At 45.8% G+C, this 17,022-nt stretch overlaps 9 non-coding genes across 9 annotated transcripts; all 9 read right to left on the bottom strand.

The window, feature by feature from the left end:
• Positions 1–768: 768 nt before the first annotated feature.
• On the bottom strand, positions 769–840 carry TRNAE-UUC (transfer RNA glutamic acid (anticodon UUC)). The gene has a single exon. It is a non-coding gene; the product is annotated as a tRNA-Glu (tRNA).
• Positions 841–2,980: 2,140 nt separating this feature from the next.
• Positions 2,981–3,052, bottom strand: TRNAE-UUC (transfer RNA glutamic acid (anticodon UUC)). Its single transcript has one exon. It is a non-coding gene; the product is annotated as a tRNA-Glu (tRNA).
• A 1,042-nt stretch (positions 3,053–4,094) lies between these two features.
• TRNAE-UUC (transfer RNA glutamic acid (anticodon UUC)) lies at positions 4,095–4,166 on the bottom strand. Its single transcript has one exon. It is a non-coding gene; the product is annotated as a tRNA-Glu (tRNA).
• Positions 4,167–5,192: 1,026 nt separating this feature from the next.
• On the bottom strand, positions 5,193–5,264 carry TRNAE-UUC (transfer RNA glutamic acid (anticodon UUC)). The gene has a single exon. It is a non-coding gene; the product is annotated as a tRNA-Glu (tRNA).
• A 2,140-nt stretch (positions 5,265–7,404) lies between these two features.
• On the bottom strand, positions 7,405–7,476 carry TRNAE-UUC (transfer RNA glutamic acid (anticodon UUC)). Its single transcript has one exon. It is a non-coding gene; the product is annotated as a tRNA-Glu (tRNA).
• A 2,155-nt stretch (positions 7,477–9,631) lies between these two features.
• On the bottom strand, positions 9,632–9,703 carry TRNAE-UUC (transfer RNA glutamic acid (anticodon UUC)). Its single transcript has one exon. It is a non-coding gene; the product is annotated as a tRNA-Glu (tRNA).
• A 1,041-nt stretch (positions 9,704–10,744) lies between these two features.
• Positions 10,745–10,816, bottom strand: TRNAE-UUC (transfer RNA glutamic acid (anticodon UUC)). Its single transcript has one exon. It is a non-coding gene; the product is annotated as a tRNA-Glu (tRNA).
• A 4,449-nt stretch (positions 10,817–15,265) lies between these two features.
• TRNAE-UUC (transfer RNA glutamic acid (anticodon UUC)) lies at positions 15,266–15,337 on the bottom strand. Its single transcript has one exon. It is a non-coding gene; the product is annotated as a tRNA-Glu (tRNA).
• Positions 15,338–16,379: 1,042 nt separating this feature from the next.
• On the bottom strand, positions 16,380–16,451 carry TRNAE-UUC (transfer RNA glutamic acid (anticodon UUC)). Its single transcript has one exon. It is a non-coding gene; the product is annotated as a tRNA-Glu (tRNA).
• Positions 16,452–17,022: the final 571 nt, after the last annotated feature.

The following is a 17,022-nucleotide window of genomic DNA, read 5'->3' as shown; positions in this document are numbered from 1 at the left end:
TTAGGTCTTGTAGGAAACCATATGGATGGAACATTGACCGGAAGATCAAGCTTTCAGTGCTTTTTGCCTTCCACCATATTTCACCCAGCTAAAATCTTTAGCTCTGCATCCAACAGACCTTGCAAGATACAATGTCTACTCATCCTGGAACAACAGAGGCATTTTCCATCTATGTGACATGCTTCCCTTAGTTTCATCACACAGAAAGAACAAAGCACCGAGGAATTCAAAAGGGCTTTTTCAAAGGTGTGGAAAAAAAAGATGATGTCTCTGTCAGAGAATTGTTTGCAGAAGATTGGCACATAGATATTTGCCAATGCAAATGTGCAGAAGAGCGAGAACGGCCGAGAAACTTCATGTGCTAGTACGCATGTGCGTACGCCAAAGCGCACACAATGCGTGACAATTTCTGGTGCCCAGTGGCCTATTTAAAGCTAGCAGCATAAGCCATTAGTTGCTGGATGATCTTCAGCTTCCCCTGTGAGTTCCTGTGATCCTGATATTATTCATGTGCCAGTGCGGATATACGTACGCCAAAGCGCGTGCATGAGCCATTAGTTGCTGGATGAACTTCAGCTTGCCCTGTGAGTTCCTGTGTTCCTGATAGTATTTCATTTCCTGTCCTGACCCGGCTTGACCTGTCTTGTCTGCATCCCTGGCTTTGACCCTTGGTACTTTGACAACAAGGGAATGATTGGAGGTTACAATGGAAAAACAGCTTTGAGGTTTCAGCACTAGGATTGTGCGGGTCGTTAAAAGGACTTGCATTTCCCATACCGGGAGTCGAACCCGGGCCGCCTGGGTGAAAACCAGGAATCCTAACCGCTAGACCATATGGGAAAACTAGCTGCCTTGGTTTGAGAAAAATAGAGAAAACCAAAGGGAAAAAAAAGATGTGCCACCGCCATCAGCTTCCAAGTATGGTGGCCAGCTATGACACACATATCACTTTCACTAATTGGCCTCGTTAGCGCAGCAGGTAGCGCGTCAGTCTCATAATCTGAAGGTCGTGAGTTCGATCCTCACACGGGGCACTACTCTCTAACCATTTTGTGAGCCTTGGGGTAGTTAATCTATGAAAAACACTACTCTTCATCCCTTAGGTCTTGTAGGAAACCATATGGATGGAAAATTGACCGGAAGATCAAGCTTTCAGTGCTCTTTTGCCTTCCACCATATTCCACCCAGCTAAAATCTTTAGCTCTGCATCCAACAGACCTTGCAAGATACAATGTCTACTCATCCTGGAACAACAGAGGCATTTTCCATCTATGTGACATGCTTCCCTTAGTTTCATCACACAGAAAGAACAAAGCACCGAGGAATTCAAAAGGGCTTTTTCAAAGGTGTGGAAAAAAAAGATGATGTCTCTGTCAGAGAATGGTTTGCAGAAGATTGGCACATAGATATTTGCCAATGCAAATGTGCAGAAGAGCGAGAACGGCCGAGAAACTTCATGTGCTAGTACGCATGTGCGTACGCCAAAGCGCACACAATGCGTGACAATTTCTGGTGCCCAGTGGCCTATTTAAAGCTAGCAGCATAAGCCATTAGTTGCTGGATGATCTTCAGCTTCCCCTGTGAGTTCCTGTGATCCTGATATTATTCATGTGTGAAAATTCATGTGCCAGTGCGCATATACGTACGCCAAAGCGCGTGCATGAGCCATTAGTTGCTGGATGAACTTCAGCTTGCCCTGTGAGTTCCTGTGTTCCTGATAGTATTTCATTTCCTGTCCTGACCCGGCTTGACCTGTCTTGTCTGCATCCCTGGCTTTGACCCTTGGTACTTTGACAACAAGGGAATGATTGGAGGTTACAATGGAAAAACAGCTTTGAGGTTTCAGCACTAGGAGTGTGCGGGTAGTTAAAAGGACTTGCATTTCCCATACCGGGAGTCGAACCCGGGCCGCCTGGGTGAAAACCAGGAATCCTAACCGCTATACCATATGGGAAAACTAGCTGCCTTGTTTTGAGAAAAATAGAGAAAACCAAAGGGAAAAAAAGATGTGCCACCGCCATCAGCTTCCAAGTATGGTGGCCAGCAATGACACACATATCAATTTCACTAATTGGCCTCGTTAGCGCAGCAGGTAGCGCGTCAGTCTCATAATCTGAAGGTCGTGAGTTCGATCCTCACACGGGGCACTACTCTCTAACCATTTTGTGAGCCTTGGGGTCCTTAATCTATGAAAAACACTACTCTTCATCCCTTAGGTCTTGTAGGAAACCATATGGATGGAACATTGACCGGAAGATCAAGCTTTCAGTGCTTTTTGCCTTCCACCATATTTCACCCAGCTAAAATCTTTAGCTCTGCATCCAACAGACCTTGCAAGATACAATGTCTACTCATCCTGGAACAACAGAGGCATTTTCCATCTATGTGACATGCTTCCCTTAGTTTCATCACACAGAAAGAACAAAGCACCGAGGAATTCAAAAGGGCTTTTTCAAAGGTGTGGAAAAAAAAGATGATGTCTCTGTCAGAGAATTGTTTGCAGAAGATTGGCACATAGATATTTGCCAATGCAAATGTGCAGAAGAGCGAGAACGGCCGAGAAACTTCATGTGCTAGTACGCATGTGCGTACGCCAAAGCGCACACAATGCGTGACAATTTCTGGTGCCCAGTGGCCTATTTAAAGCTAGCAGCATAAGCCATTAGTTGCTGGATGATCTTCAGCTTCCCCTGTGAGTTCCTGTGATCCTGATATTATTCATGTGCCAGTGCGGATATACGTACGCCAAAGCGCGTGCATGAGCCATTAGTTGCTGGATGAACTTCAGCTTGCCCTGTGAGTTCCTGTGTTCCTGATAGTATTTCATTTCCTGTCCTGACCCGGCTTGACCTGTCTTGTCTGCATCCCTGGCTTTGACCCTTGGTACTTTGACAACAAGGGAATGATTGGAGGTTACAATGGAAAAACAGCTTTGAGGTTTCAGCACTAGGATTGTGCGGGTCGTTAAAAGGACTTGCATTTCCCATACCGGGAGTCGAACCCGGGCCGCCTGGGTGAAAACCAGGAATCCTAACCGCTAGACCATATGGGAAAACTAGCTGCCTTGGTTTGAGAAAAATAGAGAAAACCAAAGGGAAAAAAAAGATGTGCCACCGCCATCAGCTTCCAAGTATGGTGGCCAGCTATGACACACATATCACTTTCACTAATTGGCCTCGTTAGCGCAGCAGGTAGCGCGTCAGTCTCATAATCTGAAGGTCGTGAGTTCGATCCTCACACGGGGCACTACTCTCTAACCATTTTGTGAGCCTTGGGGTAGTTAATCTATGAAAAACACTACTCTTCATCCCTTAGGTCTTGTAGGAAACCATATGGATGGAAAATTGACCGGAAGATCAAGCTTTCAGTGCTCTTTTGCCTTCCACCATATTCCACCCAGCTAAAATCTTTAGCTCTGCATCCAACAGACCTTGCAAGATACAATGTCTACTCATCCTGGAACAACAGAGGCATTTTCCATCTATGTGACATGCTTCCCTTAGTTTCATCACACAGAAAGAACAAAGCACCGAGGAATTCAAAAGGGCTTTTTCAAAGGTGTGGAAAAAAAAGATGATGTCTCTGTCAGAGAATGGTTTGCAGAAGATTGGCACATAGATATTTGCCAATGCAAATGTGCAGAAGAGCGAGAACGGCCGAGAAACTTCATGTGCTAGTACGCATGTGCGTACGCCAAAGCGCACACAATGCGTGACAATTTCTGGTGCCCAGTGGCCTATTTAAAGCTAGCAGCATAAGCCATTAGTTGCTGGATGATCTTCAGCTTCCCCTGTGAGTTCCTGTGATCCTGATATTATTCATGTGTGAAAATTCATGTGCCAGTGCGCATATACGTACGCCAAAGCGCGTGCACGAGCCATTAGTTGCTGGATGAACTTCAGCTTGCCCTGTGAGTTCCTGTGTTCCTGATAGTATTTCATTTCCTGTCCTGACCCGGCTTGACCTGTCTTGTCTGCATCCCTGGCTTTGACCCTTGGTACTTTGACAACAAGGGAATGATTGGAGGTTACAATGGAAAAACAGCTTTGAGGTTTCAGCACTAGGAGTGTGCGGGTCGTTAAAAGGACTTGCATTTCCCATACCGGGAGTCGAACCCGGGCCGCCTGGGTGAAAACCAGGAATCCTAACCGCTAGACCATATGGGAAAACTAGCTGCCTTGTTTTGAGAAAAATAGAGAAAACCAAAGGGAAAAAAAGATGTGCCACCGCCATCAGCTTCCAAGTATGGTGGCCAGCTATGACACACATATCACTTTCACTAATTGGCCTCGTTAGCGCAGCAGGTAGCGCGTCAGTCTCATAATCTGAAGGTCGTGAGTTCGATCCTCACACGGGGCACTACTCTCTAACCATTTTGTGAGCCTTGGGGTCCTTAATCTATGAAAAACACTACTCTTCATCCCTTAGGTCTTGTAGGAAACCATATGGATGGAACATTGACCGGAAGATCAAGCTTTCAGTGCTTTTTGCCTTCCACCATATTTCACCCAGCTAAAATCTTTAGCTCTGCATCCAACAGACCTTGCAAGATACAATGTCTACTCATCCTGGAACAACAGAGGCATTTTCCATCTATGTGACATGCTTCCCTTAGTTTCATCACACAGAAAGAACAAAGCACCGAGGAATTCAAAAGGGCTTTTTCAAAGGTGTGGAAAAAAAAGATGATGTCTCTGTCAGAGAATTGTTTGCAGAAGATTGGCACATAGATATTTGCCAATGCAAATGTGCAGAAGAGCGAGAACGGCCGAGAAACTTCATGTGCTAGTACGCATGTGCGTACGCCAAAGCGCACACAATGCGTGACAATTTCTGGTGCCCAGTGGCCTATTTAAAGCTAGCAGCATAAGCCATTAGTTGCTGGATGATCTTCAGCTTCCCCTGTGAGTTCCTGTGATCCTGATATTATTCATGTGCCAGTGCGGATATACGTACGCCAAAGCGCGTGCATGAGCCATTAGTTGCTGGATGAACTTCAGCTTGCCCTGTGAGTTCCTGTGTTCCTGATAGTATTTCATTTCCTGTCCTGACCCGGCTTGACCTGTCTTGTCTGCATCCCTGGCTTTGACCCTTGGTACTTTGACAACAAGGGAATGATTGGAGGTTACAATGGAAAAACAGCTTTGAGGTTTCAGCACTAGGATTGTGCGGGTCGTTAAAAGGACTTGCATTTCCCATACCGGGAGTCGAACCCGGGCCGCCTGGGTGAAAACCAGGAATCCTAACCGCTAGACCATATGGGAAAACTAGCTGCCTTGGTTTGAGAAAAATAGAGAAAACCAAAGGGAAAAAAAAGATGTGCCACCGCCATCAGCTTCCAAGTATGGTGGCCAGCTATGACACACATATCACTTTCACTAATTGGCCTCGTTAGCGCAGCAGGTAGCGCGTCAGTCTCATAATCTGAAGGTCGTGAGTTCGATCCTCACACGGGGCACTACTCTCTAACCATTTTGTGAGCCTTGGGGTAGTTAATCTATGAAAAACACTACTCTTCATCCCTTAGGTCTTGTAGGAAACCATATGGATGGAAAATTGACCGGAAGATCAAGCTTTCAGTGCTCTTTTGCCTTCCACCATATTCCACCCAGCTAAAATCTTTAGCTCTGCATCCAACAGACCTTGCAAGATACAATGTCTACTCATCCTGGAACAACAGAGGCATTTTCCATCTATGTGACATGCTTCCCTTAGTTTCATCACACAGAAAGAACAAAGCACCGAGGAATTCAAAAGGGCTTTTTCAAAGGTGTGGAAAAAAAAGATGATGTCTCTGTCAGAGAATGGTTTGCAGAAGATTGGCACATAGATATTTGCCAATGCAAATGTGCAGAAGAGCGAGAACGGCCGAGAAACTTCATGTGCTAGTACGCATGTGCGTACGCCAAAGCGCACACAATGCGTGACAATTTCTGGTGCCCAGTGGCCTATTTAAAGCTAGCAGCATAAGCCATTAGTTGCTGGATGATCTTCAGCTTCCCCTGTGAGTTCCTGTGATCCTGATATTATTCATGTGTGAAAATTCATGTGCCAGTGCGCATATACGTACGCCAAAGCGCGTGCACGAGCCATTAGTTGCTGGATGAACTTCAGCTTGCCCTGTGAGTTCCTGTGTTCCTGATAGTATTTCATTTCCTGTCCTGACCCGGCTTGACCTGTCTTGTCTGCATCCCTGGCTTTGACCCTTGGTACTTTGACAACAAGGGAATGATTGGAGGTTACAATGGAAAAACAGCTTTGAGGTTTCAGCACTAGGAGTGTGCGGGTCGTTAAAAGGACTTGCATTTCCCATACCGGGAGTCGAACCTGGGCCGCCTGGGTGAAAACCAGGAATCCTAACCGCTAGACCATATGGGAAAACTAGCTGCCTTGTTTTGAGAAAAATAGAGAAAACCAAAGGGAAAAAAAGATGTGCCACCGCCATCAGCTTCCAAGTATGGTGGCCAGCTATGACACACATATCACTTTCACTAATTGGCCTCGTTAGCGCAGCAGGTAGCGCGTCAGTCTCATAATCTGAAGGTCGTGAGTTCGATCCTCACACGGGGCACTACTCTCTAACCATTTTGTGAGCCTTGGGGTCCTTAATCTATGAAAAACACTACTCTTCATCCCTTAGGTCTTGTAGGAAACCATATGGATGGAACATTGACCGGAAGATCAAGCTTTCAGTGCTTTTTGCCTTCCACCATATTTCACCCAGCTAAAATCTTTAGCTCTGCATCCAACAGACCTTGCAAGATACAATGTCTACTCATCCTGGAACAACAGAGGCATTTTCCATCTATGTGACATGCTTCCCTTAGTTTCATCACACAGAAAGAACAAAGCACCGAGGAATTCAAAAGGGCTTTTTCAAAGGTGTGGAAAAAAAAGATGATGTCTCTGTCAGAGAATTGTTTGCAGAAGATTGGCACATAGATATTTGCCAATGCAAATGTGCAGAAGAGCGAGAACGGCCGAGAAACTTCATGTGCTAGTACGCATGTGCGTACGCCAAAGCGCACACAATGCGTGACAATTTCTGGTGCCCAGTGGCCTATTTAAAGCTAGCAGCATAAGCCATTAGTTGCTGGATGATCTTCAGCTTCCCCTGTGAGTTCCTGTGATCCTGATATTATTCATGTGCCAGTGCGGATATACGTACGCCAAAGCGCGTGCATGAGCCATTAGTTGCTGGATGAACTTCAGCTTGCCCTGTGAGTTCCTGTGTTCCTGATAGTATTTCATTTCCTGTCCTGACCCGGCTTGACCTGTCTTGTCTGCATCCCTGGCTTTGACCCTTGGTACTTTGACAACAAGGGAATGATTGGAGGTTACAATGGAAAAACAGCTTTGAGGTTTCAGCACTAGGATTGTGCGGGTCGTTAAAAGGACTTGCATTTCCCATACCGGGAGTCGAACCCGGGCCGCCTGGGTGAAAACCAGGAATCCTAACCGCTAGACCATATGGGAAAACTAGCTGCCTTGGTTTGAGAAAAATAGAGAAAACCAAAGGGAAAAAAAAGATGTGCCACCGCCATCAGCTTCCAAGTATGGTGGCCAGCTATGACACACATATCACTTTCACTAATTGGCCTCGTTAGCGCAGCAGGTAGCGCGTCAGTCTCATAATCTGAAGGTCGTGAGTTCGATCCTCACACGGGGCACTACTCTCTAACCATTTTGTGAGCCTTGGGGTAGTTAATCTATGAAAAACACTACTCTTCATCCCTTAGGTCTTGTAGGAAACCATATGGATGGAAAATTGACCGGAAGATCAAGCTTTCAGTGCTCTTTTGCCTTCCACCATATTCCACCCAGCTAAAATCTTTAGCTCTGCATCCAACAGACCTTGCAAGATACAATGTCTACTCATCCTGGAACAACAGAGGCATTTTCCATCTATGTGACATGCTTCCCTTAGTTTCATCACACAGAAAGAACAAAGCACCGAGGAATTCAAAAGGGCTTTTTCAAAGGTGTGGAAAAAAAAGATGATGTCTCTGTCAGAGAATGGTTTGCAGAAGATTGGCACATAGATATTTGCCAATGCAAATGTGCAGAAGAGCGAGAACGGCCGAGAAACTTCATGTGCTAGTACGCATGTGCGTACGCCAAAGCGCACACAATGCGTGACAATTTCTGGTGCCCAGTGGCCTATTTAAAGCTAGCAGCATAAGCCATTAGTTGCTGGATGATCTTCAGCTTCCCCTGTGAGTTCCTGTGATCCTGATATTATTCATGTGTGAAAATTCATGTGCCAGTGCGCATATACGTACGCCAAAGCGCGTGCATGAGCCATTAGTTGCTGGATGAACTTCAGCTTGCCCTGTGAGTTCCTGTGTTCCTGATAGTATTTAATTTCCTGTCCTGACCCGGCTTGACCTGTCTTGTCTGCATCCCTGGCTTTGACCCTTGGTACTTTGACAACAAGGGAATGATTGGAGGTTACAATGGAAAAACCGCTTTGAGGTGTCAGCACTAGGATTGTGCGGGTCGTTAAAAGGACTTGCATTTCCCATACCGGGAGTGGAACCCGGGCCGCCTGGGTGAAAACCAGGAATCCTAACCGCTAGACCATATGGGAAAACTAGCTGCCTTGTTTTGAGAAAAATAGAGAAAACCAAAGGGAAAAAAAGATGTGCCACCGCCATCAGCTTCCAAGTATGGTGGCCAGCTATGACACACATATCACTTTCACTAATTGGCCTCGTTAGCGCAGCAGGAAGCGCATCAGTCTCATAATCTGAAGGTCGTGAGTTCGATCCTCACACGGGGCACTACTCTCTAACCGTTTTGTGAGCCTTGGGGTCCGTAATCTATGAAAAACACTACTCTTCATCCCTTAGGTCTTGTAGGAAACCATATGGATGGAAAATTGACCAGAAGATCAAGCTTTCAGTGCTCTTTTGCCTTCCACCATATTCCACCCAGCTAAAATCTTTAGCTCTGCATCCAACAGACCTTGCAAGATACAATGTCTACTCATCCTGGAACAACAGAGGCATTTTCCATCTATGTGACATGCTTCCCTTAGTTTCATCACACAGAAAGAACAAAGCACCGAGGAATTCAAAAGGGCTTTTTCAAAGGTGTGGAAAAAAAAGATGATGTCTCTGTCAGAGAATGGTTTGCAGAAGATTGGCACATAGATATTTGCCAATGCAAATGTGCAGAAGAGCGAGAACGGCCGAGAAACTTCATGTGCTAGTACGCATGTGCGTACGCCAAAGCGCACACAATGCGTGACAATTTCTGGTGCCCAGTGGCCTATTTAAAGCTAGCAGCATAAGCCATTAGTTGCTGGATGATCTTCAGCTTCCCCTGTGAGTTCCTGTGATCCTGATATTATTCATGTGTGAAAATTCATGTGCCAGTGCGCATATACGTACGCCAAAGCGTGTGCACGAGCCATTAGTTGCTGGATGAACTTCAGCTTGCCCTGTGAGTTCCTGTGTTCCTGATAGTATTTCATTTCCTGTCCTGACCCGGCTTGACCTGTCTTGTCTGCATCCCTGGCTTTGACCCTTGGTACTTTGACAAGAAGGGAATGATTGGAGGTTACAATGGAAAAACAGCTTTGAGGTTTCAGCACTAGGAGTGTGCGGGTCATTAAAAGGACTTGCATTTCCCATACCGGGAGTCGAACCCGGGCCGCCTGGGTGAAAACCAGGAATCCTAACCGCTAGACCATATGGGAAAACTAGCTGCCTTGTTTTGAGAAAAATAGAGAAAACCAAAGGGAAAAAAAGATGTGCCACCGCCATCAGCTTCCAAGTATGGTGGCCAGCTATGACACACATATCACTTTCACTAATTGGCCTCGTTAGCGCAGCAGGTAGCGCGTCAGTCTCATAATCTGAAGGTCGTGAGTTCGATCCTCACACGGGGCACTACTCTCTAACCATTTTGTGAGCCTTGGGGTCCTTAATCTATGAAAAACACTACTCTTCATCCCTTAGGTCTTGTAGGAAACCATATGGATGGAACATTGACCGGAAGATCAAGCTTTCAGTGCTCTTTTGCCTTCCACCATATTCCACCCAGCTAAAATCTTTAGCTCTGCATCCAACAGACCTTGCAAGATACAATGTCTACTCATCCTGGAACAACAGAGGCATTTTCCATCTATGTGACATGCTTCCCTTAGTTTCATCACACAGAAAGAACAAAGCACCGAGGAATTCAAAAGGGCTTTTTCAAAGGTGTGGAAAAAAAAGATGATGTCTCTGTCAGAGAATGGTTTGCAGAAGATTGGCACATAGATATTTGCCAATGCAAATGTGCAGAAGAGCGAGAACGGCCGAGAAACTTCATGTGCTAGTACGCATGTGCGTACGCCAAAGCACACACAATGCGTGACAATTTCTGGTGCCCAGTGGCCTATTTAAAGCTAGCAGCATAAGCCATTAGTTGCTGGATGATCTTCAGCTTCCCCTGTGAGTTCCTGTGATCCTGATATTATTCATGTGTGAAAATTCATGTGCCAGTGCGCATATACGTACGCCAAAGCGCGTGCATGAGCCATTAGTTGCTGGATGAACTTCAGCTTGCCCTGTGAGTTCCTGTGTTCCTGATAGTATTTCATTTCCTGTCCTGACCCGGCTTGACCTGTCTTGTCTGCATCCCTGGCTTTGACCCTTGGTACTTTGACAACAAGGGAATGATTGGAGGTTACAATGGAAAAACAGCTTTGAGGTTTCAGCACTAGGAGTGTGCGGGTCGTTAAAAGGACTTGCATTTCCCATACCGGGAGTCGAACCCGGGCCGCCTGGGTGAAAACCAGGAATCCTAACCGCTAGACCATATGGGAAAACTAGCTGCCTTTTTTTTGAGAAAAATAGAGAAAACCAAAGGGAAAAAAAGATGTGCCACCGCCATCAGCTTCCAAGTATGGTGGCCAGCTATGACACACATATCACTTTCACTAATTGGCCTAGTTAGCGCAGCAGGTAGCGCGTCAGTCTCATAATCTGAAGGTCGTGAGTTCGATCCTCACACGGGGCACTACTCTCTAACCATTTTGTGAGCCTTGGGGTCCTTAATCTATGAAAAACACTACTCTTCATCCCTTAGGTCTTGTAGGAAACCATATGGATGGAACATTGACCGCAAGATCAAGCTTTCAGTGCTCTTTTGCCTTCCACCATATTCCACCCAGCTAAAATCTTTAGCTCTGCATCCAACAGACCTTGCAAGATACAATGTCTACTCATCCTGGAACAACAGAGGCATTTTCCATCTATGTGACATGCTTCCCTTAGTTTCATCACACAGAAAGAACAAAGCACCGAGGAATTCAAAAGGGCTTGTTCAAAGGTGTGGAAAAAAAAGATGATGTCTCTGTCAGAGAATGGTTTGCAGAAGATTGGCACATAGATATTTGCCAATGCAAATGTGCAGAAGAGCGAGAACGGCCGAGAAACTTCATGTGCTAGTACGCATGTGCGTACGCCAAAGCGTACACAATGCGTGACAATTTCTGGTGCCCAGTGGCCTATTTAAAGCTAGCAGCATAAGCCATTAGTTGCTGGATGATCTTCAGCTTCCCCTGTGAGTTCCTGTGATCCTGATATTATTCATGTGTGAAAATTCATGTGCCAGTGCGCATATACGTACGCCAAAGCGCGTGCATGAGCCATTAGTTGCTGGATGAACTTCAGCTTGCCCTGTGAGTTCCTGTGTTCCTGATAGTATTTGATTTCCTGTCCTGACCCGGCTTGACCTGTCTTGTCTGCATTCCTGGCTTTGACCCTTGGAACTTTGACAACAAGTTCCTGATCCGCCTTGACCTATCTTGTCTGCATCCCTGGCTTTGACCCTTGGTACTTTGACAACAAGGGAATGATTGGAGGTTACAATGGAAAAACAGCTTTGAGGTTTCAGCACTAGGAGTGTGCGGGTCGTTAAAAGGACTTGCATTACCCATACCGGGAGTCGAACCCGGGCCGCCTGGGTGAAAACCAGGAATCCTAACCGCTAGACCATATGGGAAAACTAGCTGCCTTGTTTTGAGAAAAATAGAGAAAACCAAAGGGAAAAAAAGATGTGCCACCGCCATCAGCTTCCAAGTATGGTGGCCAGCTATGACACACATATCACTTTCACTAATTGGCCTTGTTAGCGCAGCAGGTAGCGCATCAGTCTCATAATCTGAAGTTCGTGAGTTCGATCCTCACACGGGGCACTACTCTCTAACCATTTTGTGAGCCTTGGGGTCCTTAATCTATGAAAAACACTACTCTTCATCCCTTAGGTCTTGTAGGAAACCATATGGATGGAAAATTGACCGGAAGATCAACCTTTCAGTGCTCTTTTGCCTTCCACCATATTCCACCCAGCTAAAATCTTTAGCTCTGCATCCAACAGACCTTGCAAGATACAATGTCTACTCATCCTGGAACAACAGAGGCATTTTCCATCTATGTGACATGCTTCCCTTAGTTTCATCACACAGAAAGAACAAAGCACCGAGGAATTCAAAAGGGCTTTTTCAAAGGTGTGGAAAAAAAAGATGATGTCTCTGTCAGAGAATGGTTTGCAGAAGATTGGCACATAGATATTTGCCAATGCAAATGTGCAGAAGAGCGAGAACGGCCGAGAAACTTCATGTGCTAGTACGCATGTGCGTACGCCAAAGCGCACACAATGCGTGACAATTTCTGGTGCCCAGTGGCCTATTTAAAGCTAGCAGCATAAGCCATTAGTTGCTGGATGATCTTCAGCTTCCCCTGTGAGTTCCTGTGATCCTGATATTATTCATGTGTGAAAATTCATGTGTCAGTGCGCATATACGTACGCCAAAGCGCGTGCATGAGCCATTAGTTGCTGGATGAACTTCAGCTTGCCCTGTGAGTTCCTGTGTTCCTGATAGTATTTCATTTCCTGTCCTGACCCGGCTTGACCTGTCTTGTCTGCATCCCTGGCTTTGACCCTTGGTACTTTGACAACAAGGGAATGATTGGAGGTTACAATGGAAAAACAGCTTTGAGGTTTCAGCACTAGGAGTGTGCGGGTCGTTAATAGGACTTGCATTTCCCATACCGGGAGTCGAACCCGGGTCGCCTGGGTGAAAACCAGGAATCCTAACCGCTAGACCATATGGGAAAACTAGCTGCCTTTCTTTGAGAAAAATAGAGAAAACCAAAGGGAAAAAAAGATGTGCCACCGCCATCAGCTTCCAAGTATGGTGGCCAGCTATGACACACATATCACTTTCACTAATTGGCCTCGTTAGCGCAGCAGGTAGCGCGTCAGTCTCATAATCTGAAGGTTGTGAGTTCGATCCTCACACGGGGCACTACTCTCTAACCATTTTGTGAGCCTTGGGGTCCTTAATCTATGAAAAACACTACTCTTCATCCCTTAGGTCTTGTAGGAAACCATATGGATGGAAAATTGACCGGAAGATCAAGCTTTCAGTGCTCTTTTGCCTTCCACCATATTCCACCCAGCTAAAATCTTTAGCTCTGCATCCAACAGACCTTGCAAGATACAATGTCTACTCATCCTGGAACAACAGAGGCATTTTCCATCTATGTGACATGCTTCCCTTAGTTTCATCACACAGAAAGAACAAAGCACAGAGGAATTCAAAAGGGCTTTTTCAAAGGTGTGGAAAAAAAAGATGATGTCTCTGTCAGAGAATGGTTTTCAGAAGATTGGCACATAGATATTTGCCAATGCAAATGTGCAGAAGAGCGAGAACGGCCAAGAAACTTCATGTGCTAGTACGCATGTGCGTACGCCAAAGCGCACACAATGCGTGACAATTTCTGGTGCCCAGTGGCCTATTTAAAGCTAGCAGCATAAGCCATTAGTTGCTGGATGATCTTCAGCTTCCCCTATGAGTTCCTGTGATCCTGATATTATTCATGTGTGAAAATTCATGTGCCAGTGCGCATATACGTACGCCAAAGCGCGTGCATGAGCCATTAGTTGCTGGATGAACTTCAGCTTGCCCTGTGAGTTCCTGTGTTCCTGATAGTATTTCATTTCCTGTCCTGACCTGGCTTGACCTGTCTTGTCTGCATCCCTGGCTTTGACCCTTGGTACTTTGACAACAAGGGAATGATTGGAGGTTACAATGGAAAAACAGCTTTGAGGTTTCAGCACTAGGAGTGTGCGGGTCGCTAAAAGGACTTGCATTTCCCATACCGGGAGTCGAACCCAGGCCGCCTGGGTGAAAACCAGGAATCCTAACCGCTAGACCATATGGGAAAACTAGCTGCCTTGTTTTTGAGAAAAATAGAGAAAACCAAAGGGAAAAAAAGATGTGCCACCGCCATCAGCTTCCAAGTATGGTGGCCAGCTATGACACACATATCACTTTCACTAATTGGCCTCGTTAGCGCAGCAGGTAGCGCGTCAGTCTCATAATCTGAAGGTTGTGAGTTCGATCCTCACACGGGGCACTACTCTCTAACAATTTTGTGAGCCTTGGGGTCCTTAATCTATGAAAAACACTACTCTTCATCCCTTAGGTCTTGTAGGAAACCATATGGATGGAAAATTGACCGCAAGATCAAGCTTTCAGTGCTCTTTTGCCTTCCACCATATTCCACCCAGCTAAAATCTTTAGCTCTGCATCCAACAGACCTTGCAAGATACAATGTCTACTCATCCTGGAACAACAGAGGCATTTTCCATCTATGTGACATGCTTCCCTTAGTTTCATCGCACAGAAAGAACAAAGCACCGAGGAATTCAAAAGGGCTTTTTCAAAGGTGTGGAAAAAAAAGATGATGTCTCTGTCAGAGAATGGTTTGCAGAAGATTGGCACATAGATATTTGCCAATGCAAATGTGCAGAAGAGCAAGAACGGCCGAGAAACTTCATGTGCTAGTACGCATGTGCGTACGCCAAAGCGCACACAATGCGTGACAATTTCTGGTGCCCAGTGGCCTATTTAAAGCTAGCAGCATAAGCCATTAGTTGCTGGATGATCTTCAGCTTCCCCTGTGAGTTCCTGTGATCCTGATATTATTCATGTGTGAAAATTCATGTGCCAGTGCGCATATACGTACGGCAAAGCGCGTGCATGAGCCATTAGTTGCTGGATGAACTTCAGCTTGCCCTGTGAGTTCCTGTGTTCCTGATAGTATTTCATTTCCTGTCCTGACCCGGCTTGACCTGTCTTGTCTGCATCCCTGGCTTTGACCCTTGGTACTTTGACAACAAGGGAATGATTGGAGGTTACAATGGAAAAACAGCTTTGAGGTTTCAGCACTAGGAGTGTGCGGGTCGCTAAAAGGACTTGCATTTCCCATACCGGGAGTCGAACCCGGGCCGCCTGGGTGAAAACCAGGAATCCTAACCGCTAGACCATATGGGAAAACTAGCTGGCTTGTTTTTGAGAAAAATAGAGAAAACCAAAGGGAAAAAAAGATGTGCCACCGCCATCAGCTTCCAAGTATGGTGGCCAGCTATGACACACATATCACTTTCACTAATTGGCCTCGTTAGCGCAGCAGGTAGCGCGTCAGTCTCATAATCTGAAGGTCGTGAGTTCGATCCTCACACGGGGCACTACTCTCTAACAATTTTGTGAGCCTTGGGGTCCTTAATCTATGAAAAACACTACTCTTCATCCCTTAGGTCTTGTAGGAAACCATATGGATGGAAAATTGACCGGAAGATCAAGCTTTCAGTGCTCTTTTGCCTTCCACCATATTCCACCCAGCTAAAATCTTTAGCTCTGCATCCAACAGACCTTGCAAGATACAATGTCTACTCATCCTGGAACAACAGAGGCATTTTCCATCTATGTGACATGCTTCCCTTAGTTTCATCGCACAGAAAGAACAAAGCACCGAGGAATTCAAAAGGGCTTTTTCAAAGGTGTGGAAAAAAAAGATGATGTCTCTGTCAGAGAATGGTTTGCAGAAGATTGGCACATAGATATTTGCCAATGCAAATGTGCAGAAGAGCAAGAACGGCCGAGAAACTTCATGTGCTAGTACGCATGTGCGTACGCCAAAGCGCACACAATGCGTGACAATTTCTGGTGCCCAGTGGCCTATTTAAAGCTAGCAGCATAAGCCATTAGTTGCTGGATGATCTTCAGCTTCCCCTGTGAGTTCCTGTGATCCTGATATTATTCATGTGTGAAAATTCATGTGCCAGTGCGCATATACGTACGCCAAAGCGCGTGCATGAGCCATTAGTTGCTGGATGAACTTCAGCTTGCCCTGTGAGTTCCTGTGTTCCTGATAGTATTTCATTTCCTGTCCTGACCCGGCTTGACCTGTCTTGTCTGCATCCCTGGCTTTGACCCTTGGTACTTTGACAACAAGGGAATGATTGGAGGTTACAATGGAAAAACAGCTTTGAGGTTTCAGCACTAGGAGTGTGCGGGTCGTTAAAAGGACTTGCATTTCCCATACCGGGAGTCGAACCCGGGCCGCCTGGGTGAAAACCAGGAATCCTAACCGCTAGACCATATGGGAAAACTAGCTGCCTTTTTTTTGAGAAAAATAGAGAAAACCAAAGGGAAAAAAAGATGTGCCACCGCCATCAGCTTCCAAGTATGGTGGCCAGCTATGACACACATATCACTTTCACTAATTGGCCTAGTTAGCGCAGCAGGTAGCGCGTCAGTCTCATAATCTGAAGGTCGTGAGTTCGATCCTCACACGGGGCACTACTCTCTAACCATTTTGTGAGCCTTGGGGTCCTTAATCTATGAAAAACACTACTCTTCATCCCTTAGGTCTTGTAGGAAACCATATGGATGGAACATTGACCGCAAGATCAAGCTTTCAGTGCTCTTTTGCCTTCCACCATATTCCACCCAGCTAAAATCTTTAGCTCTGCATCCAACAGACCTTGCAAGATACAATGTCTACTCATCCTGGAACAACAGAGGCATTTTCCATCTATGTGACATGCTTCCCTTAGTTTCATCACACAGAAAGAACAAAGCACCGAGGAATTCAAAAGGGCTTGTTCAAAGGTGTGGAAAAAAAAGATGATGTCTCTGTCAGAGAATGGTTTGCAGAAGATTGGCACATAGATATT

This window comes from Lithobates pipiens, unplaced genomic scaffold, assembly GCF_037356315.1.
Source record: "Lithobates pipiens isolate NorthernLeopardFrog02 unplaced genomic scaffold, aLitPip1_a1.2 Scaffold_8, whole genome shotgun sequence".
NCBI lineage: Eukaryota > Metazoa > Chordata > Amphibia > Anura > Ranidae > Lithobates > Lithobates pipiens.
Note: the sequence above shows the minus strand (reverse complement) of the source record. Positions and strands in the feature narration are given on the sequence as shown.